The sequence below is a fragment of the Zonotrichia leucophrys genome, chromosome 1A, assembly GCF_028769735.1.
Source record: "Zonotrichia leucophrys gambelii isolate GWCS_2022_RI chromosome 1A, RI_Zleu_2.0, whole genome shotgun sequence".
Classification (NCBI taxonomy): domain Eukaryota; kingdom Metazoa; phylum Chordata; class Aves; order Passeriformes; family Passerellidae; genus Zonotrichia; species Zonotrichia leucophrys.
This window is the reverse complement of record NC_088170.1, coordinates 30,266,352-30,290,002: the sequence shown is the minus strand read 5'-3', so window position 1 is coordinate 30,290,002 and position 23,651 is coordinate 30,266,352. Positions and strand designations below refer to the sequence as shown.

At 35.5% G+C, this 23,651-nt stretch overlaps 1 protein-coding gene and 1 long non-coding RNA gene across 2 annotated transcripts in view; one reads left to right on the top strand and one right to left on the bottom strand.

Moving 5' to 3' along the window:
• Positions 1-23,651, top strand: part of MGAT4C (MGAT4 family member C) — a 152,261-nt gene that overhangs the window by 41,368 nt on the left and 87,242 nt on the right.
• Positions 11,156-16,633, bottom strand: LOC135442332 (uncharacterized). The gene is made up of 3 exons (XR_010438660.1): positions 16,583-16,633; positions 13,967-14,097; positions 11,156-11,925 (listed from the first exon to the last, which is right to left on the bottom strand). It is a non-coding gene; the product is annotated as an uncharacterized LOC135442332 (long non-coding RNA).

Here is a 23,651-nt window from a genome sequence, read left to right as displayed (position 1 = left end):
CCCCCAACAAAAATCAATGGTGGAAAAAAAATATTTGAATGACCAACTTAATGGAAAATGTTTTAAATCATACTTCCAAAATGGTTAAATGCTGGAGAGATTATATATATATATATATTTAACTGATCTGATTTGTTGCTTGAACTTGTGTGAGGGGAATGCACCAATGAATGTGTCACCAGAGTTTTGGTGAAAGCCTTATGCAACTGATGTGGTGGTGATGCAGAGACTGTCCCTTTACTCTAAAAAGTTCAATCAGATACAGAGGGAGCACTTATTCCCAAGGCAAAATAGAAATGCAACCTCTTAGTCCTTGTTTTCATTGCCATTTCTTTGTCTTTTGTGCCTCTGAAGGTCATCCATGACCTCTTAGTTCTTGCCTGAGTCCTCCAGGGACCACAGAGTGAAGAACACCTTCAATACTGATAATACTAAGAAAGCAGAGCTCCACTTCAGTGTGATTGCTGTCTTAACTAGCAGAGTGTGTTGCTGTTTTATTATTACCAGAAAACCTCAGTCATTCAGATGACTGAGAAACCCACTGGGAGTTACTGAAATACTGCAACACTCTTCCTCTCCACCCCTCACAAAATACACTTGACTCATTGATTTGTATCAATGGTTTTAAACTGATTTTACAAACTTCAGAAAATGAAATAGGATTGAAACAAACTGATAATGATTTTTTTTTAATCACAAGAGGGAAAGAAAGATTGTAAACAGGATGAGTACATGGGCATAAGACTGTGTGAGAATATTTGTTATGAGCAGTGCAGCAGGCTCACACACATCATTAAAAATTACAGCACAGACTTGCAGCTGTAGAATTTGCATTCCTCTACTGTTATAATTTATTTCTTGTGTTTTGATAGAGCCCAGGAGTCCCATGATAGACTCCAAATGAGTTTCGTTCTTTGCTATGCAGAACAAAAAGAGACTTTCTGTACTCATTTATCTCACTATGAATCGATTAACAGGTTTCTATGTATTTATGAAAGTTTTAATGTAAAAGTAATTTTAATTATTTCTGATTATTAAAGTATGATGATAAGCTAGGGATGAAATATTTTGTTAGAATTAATGAAAATTAACTGTCACTGTATTGCAAAACCTCATGGGAACTAGAAACCAGCAGATTTTTTTTTCAATACTAAATAGAAATCAATCTTCCTTTCCAATTGTAGAGTTAACCACAGATATTTTGTCAATAGCTCATTTAGAACAGAACCAAAAAGAGATATTTGTCAGTTCTCTCATTATTGCATGACTGCTCATCCTGTACTCCAGCATCTGGAAAAAACAAAACAAAAACCAGGCAGAGCTACAGAGAATGTGGCAAACCACATCCAACACTTTTGTTTACATACATTTTTTTCCACAGAACTAAAATAGGTGAACTCCTTCCCAGCTACAGAAAAAGTCTAATGTCTCCAAATACCTTGAGGTCTTTCCATCATTCATGTTGGATGTAAACAGTATGTTATTCATAAACAGCCCTCAAAACAATCTCTAATTAAAAGCTGTGGTATTTCGTTTTTTTCCCTCATAGTTTTCCCATGCTCTATTTTCTCTTCCCGTAAATGAAGAAATTAACCTGTGTAAAAGACACTTAGTAGGGACCAATCATTTCCAGGCTGAAAATATATTCATTAAACTCGAACAAAGTTTTCATCTCCTGGATATTCATCAAAATTGAATTAATCTTTTTTTATCTCTACAAATTATTCCTTTAGTGTGTGCACTTGTACACACCTACCAACAAACAGCCAAACATAACCTTGTACAGAAGAATCACCTATTCCTAAAGCAGTTCTTACACTTCAGTAAATATGCATGTATACATATATTTATGCATAAATTATATGTAAAATTTATCTTTGTTCAACAAAAAGTCTCCTGCAGTATTCAAGAAAACACTAGTTCATCACAGAGGGAGTCAGGGATTTAGTGAAATTTTATTAAATACAGTAGAAATTCAGCGAAATGGGTTATGTATTTTTAAAAATTTGTTTCATCCTTGATTACTAACCTTTGTACCTACTTTTCTCTGTTGTTTGAATACTGTCTTATTAATCCATTATGTCAGAAGCATAATTCCTTCCTGGTTCCTGAACAAATTATTCACAAAGAGAATAAATTAAAATGCTTCTGGGGGAATGATCTGCTTTATAAGCAACCCAGATACCTAATGTATTAGACCTAATTAATATGGCTATCTGAAGCACTAAAAACTTTAAGTTACATCATTAGATATTCTTTTGTTTCTTCAGAGGTATTCAGTGTGACAGAGATTCTGGTGCTCTTTACCAGTAATGACAGTGTTCACTGTGCAAACACATTCAAGAGAGAAAATAATCTCCTCCATAGTCTAATACACTTCACGCACATATTAAGGAAGGAAAATCAAAGTAGAAAGGCAATTATTTGATACAGGTATACTTCCCAGTGATGTCCTTTACTACAAAAGTAGTTCAAAGGTAGCAGGAGTGATGGCCATGCTCCTTTTTCTTCATCTCGCAAGCTGCCCAGAGTGTGTCTGCTTGGTCCAATTTCTGCTAGTGGAGATTCTAAGGCTCTAAGGTGTCAAAGAGAGATAGATAAAGTGGTAGGTTGATTTATGCTTAGTGCTTTTATTATGGGTAAAAAAATCTGATCAGGAAGGCAAGATTATTTTGATAAGAACCATATCCCTGATGCAATCACAAATTTATTGATTTTACTTTAAAGAGTTCAAGATCTGCTTTCAAGAGCATTCTAAGACAGCTGTACATATCTGTCACTTGAAACGGGATTGATGTATCTTTCTGACCTGCCATTTCCAAAATGGAAGAGTTCTCTCCCAAATTTTAAGGTAAAAATATTCATACAGTAGTGCTTCCTATAGCTTTTTCTGTATTACATATGTCTGTTTGGTAGGATAACTTCTCTGAGATTCTGAAATTCACATTAACTTCAAACCTAAATCATGTCAAATGTTTGAAATCTTATAATCCAACTCTAAGAAGTATTAGAATCCAGCTGTATCTTGACAATACTAAAAGTAATGATTTTTAACTTTCCTGTCTAGTATGTGAATAAAAAAAAAAAATAACCCAATACTATATAATAAAAATTATTTTGCTTTACTGGAATATTTTAGTTTGATAGATCATACTTTATCAATAAAATTTTATTATAAAAAATTATACTCATACTCTATTTAATGGACAAGAAATCAATTCAATCTTAAGAATAAAACATTTTTTTAGTTTCTCAACATTTTTTGTAGAACAAAAGAAACAATGATTTCTCAGAATATTTTTAAAAAGCTTGTGCAAAATGCAATTGTTGAAAACAGGGCTGTATTCTTTTTCCACCATACTCCTCAAATGTTACTGTACTAAGTTGACAATTATCTTGTGATGTTTCTGGGTTTTACTTGTCGAATGACAAAGGAGAGGACCATTGTTTGTTTTTATGATACCTAAAAATCACAGAATTCAATTGTACTTTAATTCTTTATCAGAAATATATTGTTTGGTTCTGAACAAACAGTGGTAAACCTTGACTTTGGTTAGCGTATATAAAAGCATGAAATATAAACTTCAAATCTGTGTTCTACCACTGTGCATGTGCATATTATCAAAAACTATTTCAGCAACAATCTGCCTTTTGTGTGGTTACAATGTGCATTTATTTGGGCTTTATAGGAAGAACTGAGAACAAAATCATGGTGTACTTGATGGAGTACTCTACAGTGATAATGTTGGAATTCCATAGTCTTTTGTCGAAGACGGGTTTTAAGATACACGTACTGTGGGAATAATTTTGGCTCCTCCAAATTGTTCAAAAATTTAGAGTTTTATATAGAGTTTTGGTTTGGTTTTTTTCTCAAACTAAACCTGAAGTGTAGCTGAGGTGTGTATTCAGCCTGTGCTAAAAGAATCTGCCCTTTTCCATTTTTCCCAACCTCACAGCTCTGCAAACATGAGTCCTAATAATTTGTGTGCGCTCAAAACAGGACATTATTTTGCCCAAAACCAGAGGATAAGAAGTTTGGTAGTCCCTCTCTGTAAAGATATTAAGGCATCATTGCGTGGACTGAAATAAAGGGCAAGTTGGCAAAAAAGTGAATTAACAGAACAGTACAAGGATTTGCAAGCACAGTTGTAAGCAATGTTTGCTTTCATAAGCAGCACAGAAAGCAAATTTAGAAAGAACAACTCGGTGTTAAGGGAAAAGGCTGAACAAACCCCTTAGCAAAACAAAAAAGCTTGAAAAATGTCTAGTAGCAGTTGAACATTGTAGATTTCTTAGTAGGGAGCAGGGTTCAATGAGCCAAAAGGTCCCTTCAAATATTACATCATATGAAAACAACTGATTTAAATTCCTTTTTTATCCATAATTGTATATTCAGTCAATACTGGAATATATGATTCTTCTGAAGCATATTTTACAGGAAGCCCTTGAAATACTTCCCAGATTATATGATTTTAAATAATGCACATTAGCATCCCATTGCTAAAAGACCAGGAAGGTCACAGAAATCTTTATTCTTCCATGTCAATGTTTTTCTATAAATGGCTTAATTTTACATTTTTTAAAATTGATGATCAGACAAACACTTGTCACTCTAATGTTGAAAGAAAGCATGTAAACTTATATTACACATTCTTATTTATGTTTTTGAGAAAGGAAATTTTTTGACTCTAAAAAATGAAAATTAGGATTGTCTTACCTCAAAATATATTAATTTTGTAAAGTTTCCTTTTTTAAGACATAAGAGTCTTTTATTTTACATTTTATTGTTAAAATATACTTTTTTAATGTAAAAATAGTGGATATGAAATTTTAATGCAAATTTTTCCAAGTAGTACTGTAGCAATGTAGCACAATTGACATCTTCTGCCCAATTATCTCCATAAATGTAAAATACTAATACTTTGAATATTATTTTAAAATGCATAAAACCGTGATTTAAAAATTGCATAGTCATTTATTTATCTATCATGTCGAAATGCGTCTCATGATCACTCCAGACATAAGAAGGCACAGTTCATATTTCCTTGACAACATCTTTGATAATTGCTGATAGGTTTCTCATGCTGGCTGGAGACGGTTCCTTGGGGACTCAGTCCACAGAATCTGTTTGTCTAGCTTGACTTTGCTGATCCTAACAAGAATGAATTCCCTTAACACTGGTGAATTTATAAATACTGAGGCATGTCTAATCTGATCTTGTATGCAAACATGAAGTAGGATAATTTTTGTACAGAACAATTATGTGTCTTAAAAAGAAATCATATCCTGTTATATAGTTCTTTCAGTGAAGTCTCATGAGTAAATTCTCCATTCTTTTCATCACAGCAGTCTAAACAAGGTAAAATTGGATCTTGTTACTCAGTTGTGTCTGATAAAATCTGCAGTTGAATTTTTTAGGAATGTAAGTTTCAGTGGTCTGCTAGGACAGTAAAAGGTTCAGCAAAAAATTTAAGGTATTTGTTTTCTTTTGCTAAGTGATTGTGAGTCATAGTTACAAATCATAGACTCATAGAAGCAAAGAATAGTAAAGGTTGTAAAAGATGTCTAAGATCAGCAAGTCCAACCATTAACCCAGAATCTCTGTTCTCACCACAAACCCACATCCTCAAGTGCCAAATCTGCACTCCTTTTGACCTCTTCCAGGGATGGTGATTCTACCACTTTCCTGGGCAGAAGGTATAAATTTCTGCCTGTCTGGAGCAGGTGATGATGTTTATAAAAATGTAATTGTAGACTCTTTCTTGAATGCTGCAGATCTTCATGTACTGCAGATTCTTATCTGAGTATGGGCTGATAAGGCATTAGAGGAAAAGAGCTATTAGGGTTGTCACTGAAATTGAATGGCTTGAAGGGTTTACATTTGACAGCTATATCTCAATAAATACTTTTTTTTGTCGTAAATATCTTGTGTAGTCAGGACAAGAAATCTGCTGATTTTGAAATAAATATAATTAATGTACTTGGATAATGAGATGTACTGCCATTTTCTGAGAGAGAAGCTAGAACAGTATACATCACTGCACAATGGAAAGATATTCTTAGTTTAGATATTGTTGTGGTGTCTTCTTAGAACTGGAGTTAGCTGAATCAAATCAATGGTGAAAATTCACTACTACTGTTGAATGGCCAACAAAATACATAGACAAGACATACCACCTTAGATAAAGAGGAAATCATGTAAAATATAAATCTTTTTATTTAACCATGTCAGTTTCTGGTGTATTATATAATTTATAAATCATATTGTAATGTTTTTATTATATGTAAGGTGTCTCTTATTCTTTTTTCTCTACTTTTGATGGAGAAACTTCTAAAATAAGATGATGTGCTCTGTTCCCTGTCCTCATTCCAGAGGAACTCTCTGCAAATTGAAAATCACATTAGGAATTAGGAAGTGTCAATTTACTGCAGTGAATCTCAAAACATCTTTAATATAAACCCAAAATTTTAATTTACACAGAGTTCTAAAATCAGCTAGAGTAGAATTACAAGGAAAGAAAAGCTGGGAGCAATCTGCTCTGTACTGTGCACAAATATTGAAAATTAAACTGAAATGCATTATTGATTTATAACTTAGACCAGAAAGTACTTCAGAATATTTGAGGAAACTATTTAGATTATTTATTTGTAATTCAGAAAATTAAGTAAAATTTAGCAATAAAATTTTATAAATAGTCTGATAACACCAGCCATTCTATTTGTTGTTTCACCTTTAAGATCTTTGGATAAAAGAGAGCATATATATCATATATGCCAAACATATTCATATATTTACATATAGATACATACTATATATATATGTATATATATACCTGGTATCATGCCCCCCCCCATACCATTCCTGCTTCTTCTTTACTGGGACTATCCAAATAATTGTTAATAGAATCATAGACTCATTGAGTAACAGATTGGAAGGTGCTTCAAAGATCACGTGGTTCACTTTCTAGAAAAAAGCATAGTCTAGACAAGATGGCCCAGCACCCTCTCCAGGTTAAAGTGTCCAATGTTGAGAAATCCACTACTTTCCTGGGGACATTATTTCAATATCTGATTGTCCTCATTGTGAAAAATCATAATCTCCTCAGGAATAACTTGTACCCATTTTCCATCGTCTTTCTTATGTGATTCCTTCTAAAAAGGGAGTCTCCATCTTTTTTGCAGACACCCTTTAAATACTGGAACAAATTCTTTTCTCAAGGCTGAGCTAATGCTGTTCTCTCAGCCTTTCCTCCCATGGCAGGCTTCCCAGATCTTCTTTGTGGCCTTTATCTGGATCCCTTCTGGCATGACTGCAATTATTTTGAATAGCAGGAACCAAAACCTGAACACATTATTGCAGATGTCACCTGGCAAGCACTGAATGGAGTGGGATTATCTGACCTGATGGGGATTTGATGATCTCTGCTGGTGATGCCTTGGTTGATGCAGCCCAGCATCTTGCTGGCTTTCTGTGCTGCAGCAGCACTGCTCTCTCCCACTGAGCTTGTCCACCAGCACCCCAGGTCCCTTTCCATGGAGCTGTTTCCCAGGTGGGTAGGTGGTGCTCTATTCCTGGATAATGTTTTTAAGGTACAAGACCTTACATTTCTCCTTGTTGAACTTCATAAGGGTCTTGTTAGCCTGCTCTTCCAGACTATTCACATCTTAGTTCTGAGTGACTCTCTCTTTCGGAGTGTTCACTGCCCTGCACAGTCTACTGACATTAGTGAACTTCATCAAGATCCATTAAATCCCATTCCAGATCACTTCTTAAGATATGGAACAGCACTGGGCCTTATACTGGTGGTCTCCACTAGTGGCAGAATGCCATTTAAAAAAGGAACTGTTTACAACTACGCTTCTGGATGCCCCTGGACAGGCAGATCCCCACCTGCCTGGACCATAATGCATCTGGTTTTTTGGGAGGAGTCTGTGGGAAACTGAATTGAAAGCATTGGAGAAATTTACACAGATGGTGTCTACCCAAAGAGCTGCTGAGCCTCATCTTCAGCAAGGCCCAGCAAGGTATCCCACCTCAGTGAGGAGGGCGGCAGGCAGGTTACACAGAGCTGCTGCATGGCGTCAGCTCACTGCGGGCCACGGCGACGTGACCACACACTTCTGTGACCTGACTGACTTGTCACTTTGGGTCAGTAATGTTGGATACTAGAGGAGCAAGGCTATCAGAAAATCTCAAGCAAAAGCCAAAGATGTCCTTCAGCTGCAAATTTCTCTATCTAGCGCAAAGAACAGATAGACTGAAGGCCTAGCAGTTGAGAAAGAAAACAGGTGCCATATCATCCTGGTAGACATCCCTGTCTGTAAAAAGCATTTCTAACCCATTCAGAAATTAAAGTCTTTCCCTGTTTTGCCAGACATATGCATCTTCAGATAGGAGGCTGAATGGGGAATTCTCCCTTTTCCAAGTGACAAGCTCCAGCAATATTAACAGAAAAAAATTTTTCCTAGTATCTGAAGATGAAGGGTTGGTCTTTCAAATCTGTCCAACACTGACAGTGGAAGACGTTTTGTCTCTTATGCTTCGAAGCCCTTCTGAATATTTTAAAAATTGATTATTGTTATAGTTTTAGTTCAGTTTTATATGGTGAATATTTTACTTTTAAAAAACATAAAAATCAGGACATCAAGAAATATTTGCAAAGCAGAATTGTGTAGCTAGCAATGCTTTTTGTTTCTCCCATAAGTAACAGGATATTTAAGCTCTTCACTTGAAGATTGATTTATATTAATTGTGTTTTGTTTTACCTTACTAAAACAGGGAATTCATTAAATACAGACGAGTTCAAAAGTAATCTGTTTACTTATCATCTTGAATGAGGTATTTAGTTTTATCCAGATCTCAGAATAGCTAAGGGAGCACATATTTATTTAACCTTGTCACTACACTGGGGATACATGCTTTTTTAAAACGTATCTCAGCTTGGAAGTCTTAATAGCTCTGGTCCTCATGCTACTTTCCAACAGATATAGTAGCTATTTACTTACTAAACAGAGGTAAATGCTGAAAACTACTAATTTGTGACTGATGCCAAAAATAATGTGTGCTACTGTTTTACACTGGTTTCATACTGTTTGATAGTATATTCACATACACAAAAACTTATCCTTCCCTTTTAAATTCTATTCTGTAGCCCTATTTATTACTCTTTTTCCATTTGAGGAGGTCATTGAAATAATTATTATCCTATCTTTAGAAACCTTGTAGTAGAGACATATCATGTAATCTCAGTAATCACATGTAATCTCATCAGTCTATTGGTGATTGTTAATTGGTCACACTCACCTAACCTTTATAGGATCCCAATCTGTTAATTCTGCTCAAGATATTAGTCATGTTTAAGGCTTAAGCATATTCCATTACAGTTCCTAAACCCATTCTGTCTCAGATGGGCTTAGGATGTGCACTAGTATTGTTTTTAAATAGGAAGAGTATACCTTATGGATTGAGTGCACCTAGGTGTATAAGCAGAATTTACAAACACATTTGCAAATGGCAATACGTTCCTGAATCTGAGGCAACTCAGAGTACAAATATCTGAGAGTTGTGACCAAAATTTGTGATACCAAGTGGTTTTATGAGCATGTGATTCTTACAAGGTGATGGTCAGAGTAGTCATAATTCTTTGGCATCTCATATAAACTGAGAATTGAGTTCTCTGAACACACTAGCGTATTTATTTTCTGAAATATTGTAGGATCTGTAATTACTACTTAAATAACTGTCAGGTACTCTCTCATTTTCTTGCAAGTCTAAATAAAAACTGTGCAACCTTAGATTTGGATTGTTTCAAGATTATTGCTGTTTCTGTTAATTTGGTAGAACTGGGAATTTTGCCATGCTTACACTATTATCCTGCCCTACCAGTCCCTGCTATGAACTTATTCATTTGGTTTGCCATCTCAGTAACTTGGTCATAAATAATACGGGCTTAGTATATGTAGTGGAATATGCATAAGGATTAGAATTTTCTCTTGTGTGTGTTCTTAGATAACTTATTTTTTTGCTGCTTTGCTTCTGAGAGATATGAGATACATAATGTATGAGCTCCTTTAGAAACTAATGTATGAGCTCCATATTTACTCTTCCTTCCTGTGAATGCAAACGTCTGCTTCATGGTCTATTTTGCCACTAACAATGCATATGAATTGCCACTTGCTATAAAGCTATTTGTATTTCTCATTTATGCATACCTTGCAGTAAGTACCGATGGTCATGTTGATTGAACACAATGATAATATTCATAATTATAATTTAGGCAAGATATTACTGCTGCTATAATCAGACAGTCATCTTAATCCTTAAGTGTAAAAAAACTATATAATGTTTCCTTCAAATTAAAGTACTTTATATTAAGGAAGGTTATTTTCTAATAAAAAAATAAATTATATTTCCTATAGCAAGTAATTCTTCATGGAAAGCTAACAATATTTTTCACAAGTAACTAATATGATGGACTTGTGTGTTTGTACTGTATCTAGCAGTTAACAGAACAGGACCTCAGTCTTGCTAGGGACATAGGCTGTGACAGCAGTATAAATATTTAATCAAGTTAATTAAGTGTAAAAGGAGGGTGATGGGAGTAAACTCAGTGTCTAAGGAGTATGTTCAATTGAGTGAAACAGTACTCAGCTGAAAATATATCAAAGACCCATAAAATTTGAAGTTAAGAAATAAAAATAGAAATAGCTATTTGAGGTCACTCTTGTACTTTCACATACTTAAATTTAAGTAATATCCCCACAGTATAGTGAGGTGTTAAACAGTTACAGCTGTTTAATATGGTAGGTAGCTCATTAAAACAGTCCAAATTCTGCAATATTTCACAGTGGGGAAGAACACTGGCAAAATGTGAAAACTAAAAGGACCTCTGAGAGACTGAAGGAGAGAGGAAAGGGAATATTACAGGGTTGGAAAAGTAGGCTCTTGACAAGTATATGCATCAATTATTTTCCAGATAAATAAGAGTATGACTTAAAAATAAACATAAAATTTTCATATGACTGTTCAATAGTAAAATTAGTATTAGAGAAAAAATAATAAAATAGATTAAATTAACAGCATAAAATTAGTAAGGAACTCTTACAATGACTTTCACCTTCACAATTCAGAAAAAAAGTTTTAATATCTCACAAAAATAAAATCTTTACATTGAGGTTTTTTAGAGGGTGGTTGTGAATTATAATATTATGTGTACCCTTGGACAAGAAATACTAGATAATTTCAAATGTCAATATAGAGTTGTGTTTAGACAAAATTATAAACCCTCATTCAATTAAGCTTAGGAAATTATTCAGGTGAGAAGACACCAGGTGTCTACAACAGACTGAGCAGATTCTCTGGAAAGATACATTGCTTTTCCTAAGTACAAATCAGTTGGGCACCCGAGGATACCTGAGATATCCTGAGCTGTTTCTGAGGAGCTGGCCTTTACCTTCCTATCCAGAGGAACATAAAAGAAGAATTTATCCTATCTTGCAGCCCTTTGCAGACCTCTCAGATACCTTAGAATATCTCGGGGTACCTCAAAAGGCACTAGCTTCCTCTGTGGGAATCATATGATGCCATAGATCACCTCTGACTATAACAAATGGTGCCTACAAAAGAGCTCACATGCACACAGTAAATCTACATTGAGAGCTGATAATCTTGAACTGCATATCCCATTCCAGGTACCCATACGTGGAGCTGCTTTATTGGATCACAGCACAAATTATGAAATTGTGACAGCACAAAAACACGAGTTACCCTAAGTTATCTGGACCGGCCTGAAATATTGGATGCTGAACCTGGGGTCTTCTGGAGGAGGGCAAAGTGGTGTACTTGAGATGGCATGGCATTGACCTCCATGGCATTGTTTATCTGTGTGCTGAACAGAGTACTGGACATCTGAACTCCCTTTAAATCTAAAGTGGAAAAAATAGGCACTCCGTTAAAAGCGATTTTTGTGCCATCTTTCCCAATAACACTAAAAGAATTTGGAGCACCAGGGCCAATGTAAATATCTACTCTGTGAAGTGTTTGGTGAAATGATTCTCAATTTTTTTACTTATTTCCAGAAAGCTTATTTCTCTTCTGCTCCTGTGAAGTCAAAAGTAGCTGTAGGACAGCAGAGAAAAAGAAAAACATTGCAATGTATTAAAATGACAGAAAGCATTTAATATAGTACAAAAACAAATTACGTGTTGGCCTCTTCTTTTAAGCCTTCAGTATGGTTTAGCAGAAATATGTAACAGGGTAATGAACCCTGCAAATGTTACTTCATTAGGAGGAACAACCAATTTCAGGATTGATTTGAAATCTTCCATCTTTGACACACAAGTGATATAAAATAATTATCCCTCAAAAGGGAAGCTAAAGATAATTCATAGCAACTTTCTGTTGTGAAAGCTTAGTTTAGCTTCTGTTAAAGTTACAAAAGATAAAGGGAAAAAATACCAAAATTGTGACTGAAAAGATGTTATTTAGTTTTCATACACTGTTCTTATTCAAACAGTGGTTTTCTCTGACATGGTTTCTCAATTTGCAATGAATAGTCAGCATTTTAAATTGCATATTGAATCATTTTTCAAACTACTCTAATAGGATGTGGTGATTTCACTGTCATATAAGATGACAGAGTCAGAACAGAATAATAAAATTTGAATCAGTGGAAAGAAGCTTCATTGAAAGTTTTCAAACAAATAAAATCTAGGTTAAATTTAAACTACTACATCACATTAATTATCAAAAATATGTAGTTTGGGGGAAAAGGATAGATTTCTTTCTTGAGAAATGTGTAAGCATAAAGAATATCTACCATCTGCTATGTAATCTATCATCTGCTCTTAGGCTATGGACTGAAACAAATGTTCTAAATATCAGGAAAAAAAGAAAGATCTGAAAAAAAGCTATGTCTTTAGCTGAAGATTAACCCCAAAAAGAAGGGGGTTTTCCTAACTCCTGAAGAGTTTTTTTTACACTTACCTGTACATCTGTATATACACTCATACCAAAATTTAGTGGAGAATCATATCTCTACTTAAGAAGGAGATTGAAGAACTTGAATGCCGTCCCAATGAAAAGAATTTCATGTATTGATGTCAGGTTTGGGGCAATAATGATCTAAACAGTGGTGTTTTGGATATTTATAGTATATTGCTAATATCAGAAGCACTGAAAGGGGGATTTTGGGTTACAAGTTTATGCAAGTCACCTATTTTTTTTCATTTTTATATAATAAATCATATAGAGTAGTTTGGGTTGGAAAGGGTCCTTAAAGATGATCCAGTTCCAACCTCTCTGCCATGGCCAGGGACACTTTCCAATATTCCAGGTTGTTTAAAGCCTCATCCAACACGGACTTGAGCACTGCCACAAATGAGACATACACAACTCTAGGCAACCAATTCCAGTGCCTCACAGTAAAGAATTTCTCCTAATATCTTATCTAAACTTACTCTTTCAGTTTGAAACCATTCCCCGTTATCCCTGCTATGCTCTTGTAAATTGTTTCTCTCCATATTCCTATAGGGTCCCTTCAGGTTCTGGAAGGCTCTAGTTAGGTCACATCAATGCCTTCTCTTTTCCAGATTGAATAATCCTAATTCTCTCAGCCTCTCCTGGTAGGAGAGGTGCTCCATCCCTCTAATCATCTTGGTGTCCTCCTCTGGATCCACTCTGACAGCTCCATGTCCTTCCTGTGCTGGGAGCCCAGAGCTGATGCAGCCCTGCAGGTGGGGTCCCACAGGAGCAGAGGGGCAGAATCCCCTCCCTCCCTGCTGCCCACGCTGCTTTGGATGCAGCCCAGGACACCTTTGGCTTTCTGGGCTGGGAGTGCCATTGCTGGGCCATGTCCAGCCTCTCATCCACCTGCACCCCCAAGTCCTGCTCAGCAGGGCTGCTATCCATCAGTTCATTCCCCAACCTGTCCTGGTAATGAGGGTTGCCCTAACTCAGGTACAGGACCTTCTGCTTGGTCTTGTTAGACTGCATGTAGTTCCCATTGGCTCCCTTCTTGTCTTTGTCCGGGTTCCTCTGGATGGCATCCCATTCTTCAGGTGTGTCAACAGCACCAACTCAGTTTGGTGCTCTCAAGTCTGCAAATTTGGTGAGGGTGCTCTCAATACCTTTGCCTATGTCATGAATAAAGATTGATTTCCCAGTATGGACCCTGGAAGGACACCACTTGTTACTGCCACCCACTGGGACTCTCCGCTGTTTACCACTACTCTCTGGATGTGACTATCCCACCAGTTCCTGATTCACATAACAGTCCACCATTTGAATTCATCTTCAATTTAGAGTGAAGGATGATATGGAGGACTGTGTCAAAGAGTTTACAAAAGTCCAGATAAACAACATCTATAGCACTTCCCTTGTTCCCTGATTTAGTTAGTGACTCCATATTAGATTGCATATAAATTGGTCAGGCAGTACCAATAAATACCTATTTTATTTGTAAAAAGGTAATTTTTCAATTAAATTATTAAATTAATAGATTCATTCCTAATCTATTTTTTCTTTTTCATTTCTTGTTACCCAGATTAACAATATCCCCCAGAAATATTTTACATAATCTCAGACTGAATCAAAAATGCACATTATTACTGGTGTATAAAGGTTTTGACACTTTTACAGAAGCAACATGACTCCATATTTGCTACGTCCACTCATGCTCAGAGTATTAATAAAAAGCACCCTTATTTTATGAAAGTCAATATTGCCCATATCCAGGCTCCACATCAAGATTTCCACAAAGCAATTATTCCATTCAAACAGATAGCAATAAGCCATGTTCAGTGACCTTTACAATTTCCAATTACAAAACTGCCCATTCTTGCAGTGTTTTCATTTACTTTTTTTTCTGTTCATTTGTCAGTCAATTAAAACTGCTGCTGTTTCAGGCAATAAACTAATGTTCACTATCCTCTTGGCACATATTTTTTTGTTGAGCAGAGGCTAAATATTTAAGCTGACAGAGTCAAGCTCCTCCATGACTTTATCTGAGATGCTGATAACAGTTTAATGTCTTGATCATATTGTCAGAATGAGCAAAACAAAATAACTTATGGGGAAGGCAGTTTCAGGGCAAAGAATGTACAAAGACAGCAAAGATTAAAAAGTGAAAGTAAGAATGAACCACATATTTTGAATGGCACATATTTTTGGCACATTTTTTTTTTTGTTGAGCAGAGGCTAAATATTTAAGCTGACAAAGTCAAGCTCCTCCATGACTTTATCAGAGATGCTGATAACAGTTTACTGTCTTGATCCTGCTTCTTTTCAATTAAATCAAACCTAGCTACATTTACAATTCTTTAAACCTCTGTTTGAGCTGTAGCCCATGACCAATGCCACTTGAATCAGCTCTGAATTCTTCCATGTGTGGCTATCCCCAAATTATCCCAAACTATATGGCTTTTATATATTAAATGATTGAGCCTTATTATTTGAAGGGAACAAAATGACAACTGATTATCAGTTTTCATCAGAGCTAATCTGATTTTTCTGCCCTGTTTTAAAGTGTACTTCAGTGTTTCTATCACTGATTTCAGGTTCATATAAGAGATCAAAGGTCTGACTTAATTGTTGCAACAACCTAAAAGTGGTGATATAAAATCTCACTCTTCGTAACAGGATGTAATTAACAGCTAAATTTAGGAAGGAGTGGGTGCTGCCCTAGCTAGTAAATTAACAAAGGTTATTCTTTGGCTACTTACTGCATGATCATGATAGAATCAGCAGAAGAGGGCAATGGATAAGTCTGCCTGTACGGACACATTAGTTTGTCATTCAAGAACAGATCTTCAGCCATTACTTTAACTATATTCTCTCTAGAGGGAATGTGAGACCTTCTAATTCTTAAAGAACAAATCATCTTAATGTTCTGATTATTTCATCTATCAAACTGTTTAATTTTGCATTCATATGTTTCAAGAAAATATTTTTAAATATTTCCTGTGGAGGAAGACAATAGTTTCTCCTCATTTATAGATATTCTGTGGCTTAAGTTGAGTGTTTCAGTCCATCTGATAGAATTTATGCAATAGTGAATTTGTATTTATAGCATCAGGTTTATGCCTTTTTGTTTATGAGATCATGTAGTTTTTACATAGATCTGAAATCAGTGGCTTCAGTGTAGTAACTCAAGCAAGGAAAGTTTACAGAAAAAATACTGAATCATTGTCATTGGGTTTTGTCTTAGTGCTTCCTTCTTAGTTTCACTTTTTAATCTTTGTTTGCTATCTTTGTACATTCTTTGTCCTGAAACTGCCTTCCCCATTAGTTATTTTGTTTTGCTCATTCTGACAATTCTTTTCCAAGTGCGCAACCACTGGAAATGCATTATTGCTATTGTGTGGCTGAGCTTCTCTGTTTCTAGAAAAAAGTTCATTCCTTGAAAATTGGAGTGATGCTGCTGATTTGTTTTTTCGAGAGAGAATTCAAGACTCACTAAGACAATGAAATATTTCCCCTTTTTATCTGCCTTCATTTCTGCCCTCGCTCTTTCTACTTCTCTCCCTTTGCTTCTCCTTTCCATGACTGCCACAATTTTGTCATCTTAGTGCAAAAATCCCATACCTTCTCATGGGCAGCTCCTCACAGCACTGACTCCTTCCTCATAGCACAGCCAACAAACTCCAACTCTCTTCTTAACTACTTAACCCACTCTTTTGTAGCTCTTGTCTTCTTACTGGACACAGCTGTGGCCTATTAAGGGCAGGCCTGTTCTTAATCTTTGGTGATTAGTACAGCTGCAGCTCCTCAGTGATGAGATTGTCTTCTGCGCTATTCTCTTACATTCTCTCCCTCCACAAATAACTATTTATTCCTGAAATGTTGGCATCGTACTGTGGACTTTTTTATATAGACAAAATTAATCTACACAGAACTCAACCTGGAGTATATGTGTGTGGGCACTTTTTGTATATAAATCCACACATACAACTTAAATATTATTCAGGTAGCTTATTTTCACTTAATTGGTGATCTTATTTCATATGTTGGTGAATAAACTCATGTTTTGAAAGGTCACCTATGCTATTGCATGTTTAGAGTGATTTCCAAATTATTTACATTGCAAAGATTTCCCATGTGGTTTTCCTTTCATTACAAAGGCAGTGAAGAAGTAGTGTTTTCCAACATCAGGAGATTTAAAATCTGTGGTAAACTTTTTTTTTTTATTTTGCCCTTATATATCAAATATTTCGCAGCATATCCAATTTTTACTCCTATTTTTCTCCTTCCAGAGAGTTATTGCTATGCTTGAATAAATAGCATATACTCCAATCACTGCCCATCATCATTTTGCTAAATGGATTTAGTCTAGATGATGTGTATTTCTCTTCAGGAAGTCCTCTTCTTCTACATTTTTTGATGCAACAGAAAACCAAAACCATGTATCTGGTGTATTAAGAAAACTATAAATGTTTTAGAAGTGTGTGTTTATAGAGATGCTTCAGATAAAAAAAAACAGAAATGTGTTGTCAGGTGTGACAGGTGCCTCTTATTCTGTTATCACAGTGTGCCAGGAAATTATTTCTAAATCACAGAGCCTCACTTTTGATCAAATTTCCACCAGCTGGATTCCCACTGTATTATATAATAAGCAAACTTTAGTATGTTTATAATGCTCCAAAGTTATATGACTTTTATAGCAAGATTATTCCAGAGTCTTCCACTCTTCATACTGTTTTTTTTCTGAAACTCCTCTATATTTTTTATCTTAAAGTCACTGAAATTGAGAGAACTGAGTATTACCTTTTACTGCATCAATACTTAAAACCAAGGGGACCACTTAATTCCAGGGTTTTGCAATGCACAATTTTAAGTGCCCTAAGCAACACAGATGCTCACAGGATCCCAAAAAATTGTAGATGAACAGTAATATTCTGTATTTCCAGTATTGTTTCATCACCAGTTGGAAAAAAAATCAAACAGTTCACCTTTTTTTCAGTGTTCAACTTACCTTGTGTCAAAATCATACACCACCTATGCCCAAGAGTACTGTTCTGGTAGTGAAATTTAGGGACCAAAACTTATAAATATCACCTTGTAATAATTCTGTAGCTTTAATTCTTGATTTATTGTAAGAGGACATCAAGCTATTCACACAGCAATCCAGCAGCATGTTTACTTTTTTGCCCTAGCAATGTGATTGAAAAGGAACCTTCAAATATATATATATTTATATCTGCTGGGATTAAGATTTGTGAAATAGATTTCCTGACATTACATTTATTCCCGAGCTAGAGAGGAGTAAGGAAATTCAGGTGGGAATCTCTGGAGGAAAATTTGAGAAATAAATTGGAAAACAAATTCATTGTTTGCAGCAAAGTGTCATCTGCACTTTGGCTGCTGGCATTTTACTTGCTCCTCAACTTGGAAATGAAATACTTTACAATGGCATTTTCCCCTCTGGTTCCTTTTGGGAAGATAACTTCAGGGTTGACAAGGAAAATGGGTTTTGGGAATGTGAGTAATAGCCTGATAACAATTAAAAAAAAAAAGGAAAAAAAGTCTGGGGGGAAAAAACCCACAAAATATGGACCTTATTCAGTTCAACTCCTATCAATGTTTCTATTTTTCATCTTTAAGTTATAAAAAAACCAAGGAAATTGCCAATAAAACTCGTGGCTGCTACAGCATAGAAGCAGATCTCTAACATCTAAACTTTTCTTGATGACCCCATATTCCTGACTCTGCATGAACCCAGTTTCTTAAGAGTTTTCAGAATATTCCTTTGGGAGGAGGATTTTCCATTTACTTTTTCTTTGAATTTTTAAAATGATAATGAAAACTCTTGTATTCAACTTAAATGCAAAACAAAACAAATCCCACCTAAACAAAACAGCTTATTCCTGACCACAAAGCATTTCTAGTGCTTACCTAATTCTGATGCTTGGGCTATGAGTATCAGTGAGCATTTGCATTTTGGTTTTGCCCTGTTGCACAGGTATATCAAAATCTAGTAAATTGAAGAAAAAAAGAAAAAAATACAGACCTTGCAATATTGGAACAATTCAGAATTAGTTAATCCAGTGCTCAGATGGTAAATTGAAATCTACCAATGGAAGCTTTTGTAACTGCTCAAATTTTATATTGCAGAGGGTCAGGAATACTTTTTCAAGGATCTTACTTATTTTTTCTTTTTGTTTCCAGTCATTTTTTTTAGGTTACCTTTCAAGCTGATAGTTGTGTTCAAAGCTTCATATCAACTCAAATCAGAAACAAGAACTACTGCTTTTACCAGACAGGGTGATTCCAAAAGCTAAGCCGGGGCATGGTTTATATTAGAGAACTCATTAACTCCTTAGAATGGGCGCACTCTCTAATCCATGTCCCAATTTTCCATAGAATCATATACAAACTCCCCTCTTTTCCCAGGAAGTGTCTTGTACAGCAAATATGTGTAGCCAACCCTGGCAGAAGGTCTGCATTGCTCCTAACAGGGTGAACTTTGCATGCATGGTCGGTATAAACACTGTATTTTTGGGCAGTGGCACTCTCGGAGCAGAAGTCACCTTACGGATTCTAACAGGTCTTCTTCAGCTGATTCAGAGTATACCATTGCACCTCACCCACTAAATTGCTTGTCCTCTTATTTCCTAGCCTTAATTATTAATTTGCAGTTTTCAATGCTGACTAACTTGGAAGTATTTTTCAATTTGTTGGTTTTGTAGACATTCCTTGGATTGTTATGTAGTATGAAACATTTTCACAGGTGTCATGCTCATTGTACTCTGGCATACTGCATGGTGGCTGAAGGCAAACATATCTCACTTCTGGAGTATGTGATAACTAATTCACCCCACCCCCCCTAATAGTCATTATTTCTTCACAACATTCCATAAACTTACAGTAAAAATTAAATATCTGAAGGAAAAGAGTGAAATCAGTGCAATTCACAAGTGGCTATCAGTTCTGCCATAAAATGTTGGTGTCATATACTCGAATATAGTTGATATATGATGAAATACACAATGAATATATAATAATTAAATAATTTTTTGGAAATGCCATGCAGCACATCTTATTTTTTGCTCAGTGCAAATGTAGTATATATTCTTGACAGGTGAGTTTTCCTGAAATTTCTCTGCTGTGCCACTCCTTTTTTTAAGTCTGAAGAGAAAGCTGCATAGGAAGAACAAAACATTTTGGAAATTTGGGGTGAAAAGAAAATTAATGCATTTAATACTTATGTAGTTAAAAAAATAGATAAGTAATATGGGTAAAAAACACTTGGTTTATCTCTGTTGATTGAAAGAAGCAAGGGAATATTATATTTTTCAGAAAGTGAAAGAAAGCTTCTTATGTACATTTAATGGTAAAGTTCCACATACAAGACTGAATAGAAAGTGTCTTTGCACTCTGGGTGATCTTCAGCAACCTGTATGAACCTATCCATCTTGCAGATTTTTGTTAGGCCTTTGCTTGTGTATTTTTGATCCAGTTTTGGCTGGTTTAAACACCTCTGCTTAAGGCTACCCGCTCTATCACATTTCATGTAGCAATGTGATGCATTTATTCACTGACAAGAATAAATACACAGTGTCTGTTGTTATTAGAATACTCTGAAAATATAATAAAGGAAGAACTGTTTAGAACAGCGTGAATCTTTTTCATAAAATGTAAATCATAAATATCCATCCAATGGGCTAATCACAATGCATTACGCATCTTTTCTGATAAGCAGGAAAATTGCAGAGAGCGATTCAGATAGATACAATTAACAGAATATAGGGAACTGTGGAGGAAAAAGGTATTTCTAAAGAGGTTCTAATCACAGGGTTTAAAACTAAATCCTTTTTACAGATTATTAATTACACTGCAAAATACACTTTCCTGATCATCAAAATAGTAGTTTGTTTAATGTGTGGTCTTTTATTATCCTAAATAGCAGAGTTTGGAACCTCTCAGGATAGAGATGGTATTTTATTATACTTCTGGATATAAGTAATATATAAACCACATTTTGTAGGTGAAGCCTCAATAAATAAAACTATTTTCTAAAATAATTATAGATTGTATTAAATTTGCCTTAGAGTTTGATTCTCTGAGGTTGGTTCATCCTCATGTTTTCTAAAGAAGTATATTATCTTTTGTGTCTGCTCTGTTTGAACTCTTTCACAATTATATATAACACAGCTTACCAGTTGATTATTGAAAACACTGTCAGATATTTCACTAATAACACAAATTACACTGGTACAATTATAGCAGGAAATATTTCTAACAAAGAATTCTGAGGAACTTCTTTCATACAGAAATTTTAGGAAGCAGGGGAGGAGTGATGCAGCAGAAGTTCTGTTGATGTATCCAAATCTTCCTAAGCTCATAAAAGAAATGTTTATGGGTGTTTCTGCAAGCAGGAATCATTTTCCTCTCTGAGCTGTTAGAAGATATCATGGTATAGTTCTTATTGAGACTTCCCCCATCAAAATTTGTTGACGTGTAAGTAAGTATGACTCCTGAGGAGAGTACAGTATTCCTGACTTGAAGACTGCAATTTCAACTAGTGTTGAGAGGCAGCTGTAAAGCTCATGCTCAAAAGCAAGCTTTCTTGGAAGAAAAGGTATACATGTTCTGTTAAGTCACGTGAAACCTTTGAATAATGGATTAGTATGAAAATTTACCAAGTATCCAAGACATACAATTTTTTATTTTCAGTGACCTCTAGAAATTAGGGAAGAAGTATGGGAGCATTGTCTCATTATGGTGTTACATGTGCAATATAAAAGTTTTTTGCTTACTTTATATCAAGTAATTAATTAATAAAATGCATAAGCAGGTACTGGAATTCAGGAATTTCTCTCCAAGTTCAGTCTCTAATATACTTTGTTCTCTGCTGCATAATGGACATGTCTGTGTCAGTATTTTTGTATAGCTCTGGGGTGAGCTTTTGAAATTAGTTGCATCATTTTCTCAGTTTCCTGGAAATTACCAGTGGCACAGCTATTGCATGAAAAATCAAGCTATGTGTTTTGCATACTTTTCAGACTTTTCTTTGTAAAAACAAAACATAGATTTGGATGTGAAAATGGTTTGATAGAGGAGGGCTTAAATGTAGGCCTACTGCTTCCCCCGCACTCTTTCCGCAGTAGACCAATTTTACAATAAATATGTAACCTTTAGAAGGGACATGAGAGAGGCAGAAAGCAGAGGGGGAGGTTCATGTGCAGTGAGCACCCTACACACCCCAGAAGTGTGGTGTACCTTTGAAATTAGGTTCTGTCAGGCTACAAGTTATGTCAAGATATTTTTTGTTAAAGGAGAGGAGACATTGAGTTGAAAGCCGGCCTTCTGTACTCTATTGTCATCCACATACTGTGCTTTTGAAATGAGCATCCTTTAACCCAGATTTCTTCCTTGAACCAGAATCTTTTTGATGGTTGTGTAAATTGTGAAAAGTTTGGCATGATTCTTTCCAGGTGCCTGCAAATAGTTTTCAAACTTGCAGGACACGTAGATCTCTCCTTAAGCTTCTCAGGAGCCCCTCAGCCCCTCAGTGGTATAGTTTCCCAGGTCACCACCACGCCACTCAGTCATATCTGCCTGCACTCTGCCTCTGTGGCCCAGGAAGGCCACTGATCAAGTGCCAGGAAAAGGCAAATAAATCATCTTTCCCTCTACAATAATAAATCCTAGTAAAGAAAAATATCATACAATAAACGTGCAAAAGCAGACAATACATCCCATGTCTCCTGTGACAGTGTTCACAGGGGTTCTTGGATGAGGGAAGAGACGAGGATCTGACTCCATGTTTCAGAAGGCTTGATTTATTATTTTATAATATATATTACATTAAAACTGTACTAAAAGAATAGCAGAAAAGGTTTCATCAGAAGGCTAGCTAAGAATAGAATAGGAAAGAATGATAACAAAGGTTTGTGGCTTGGGCTCTCTGTCCGAGCTAGCTGGGATGTTAATAGCCATTAATCACAAACATCCAACATAGGCCAAAGACCCACCTCTTGCATTCCACAGCAGCAGATAATCAATGTTTACATTCCGTTCCTGAGGCCTCTCAGATTCTCAGGAGGAAAAATCCTAAGGAAAGGATTTTTCATAAAAGATGTCTGCAACAGTCTCCACAGCATTTTCATGAACGAGGCATCTCAAAATAAAACCATAGTTATGGCATTTTGACTTTGGCTTTTGTACAGGACTGGTCTCCTCTAAGTGACACATTTTCTTCTTTCCTGTTTTTGGCACTTCTCTGAATTTAAGGAAATAAATTAATGAACAAATTAGGTTTGCTTGATCCTACTAAACCTCTTCATCTGCAGGTTTTAGGTAACTACATATGTTTTAGATTCCTAAGTTCTTCTCTGACTGCCATCCTTCATGTAATCTGATGTCATATACTAATAGCTTCCCCAAAGGGCAAAACTTGAACAGTCCAAAGCAAGTTGTTTCACTTCTGACTTAACAGTGACTACTAGATATCAAGATAAATACAAAGGAACAGTAGTTAGAAAAACACCCTTTAAAAAAAAATCATGTTGAATACTGCACACTACTATTACATGTCTATATTTATGGTGTTTTATACTCCAGATTTTATTGTTTCAGGTTGCAGTCCAAAGCTGATTAGGCTTAATTTATTTTGGCAGAGATGTAGTAATTCCAGGAGTAGAAAATAATTCTA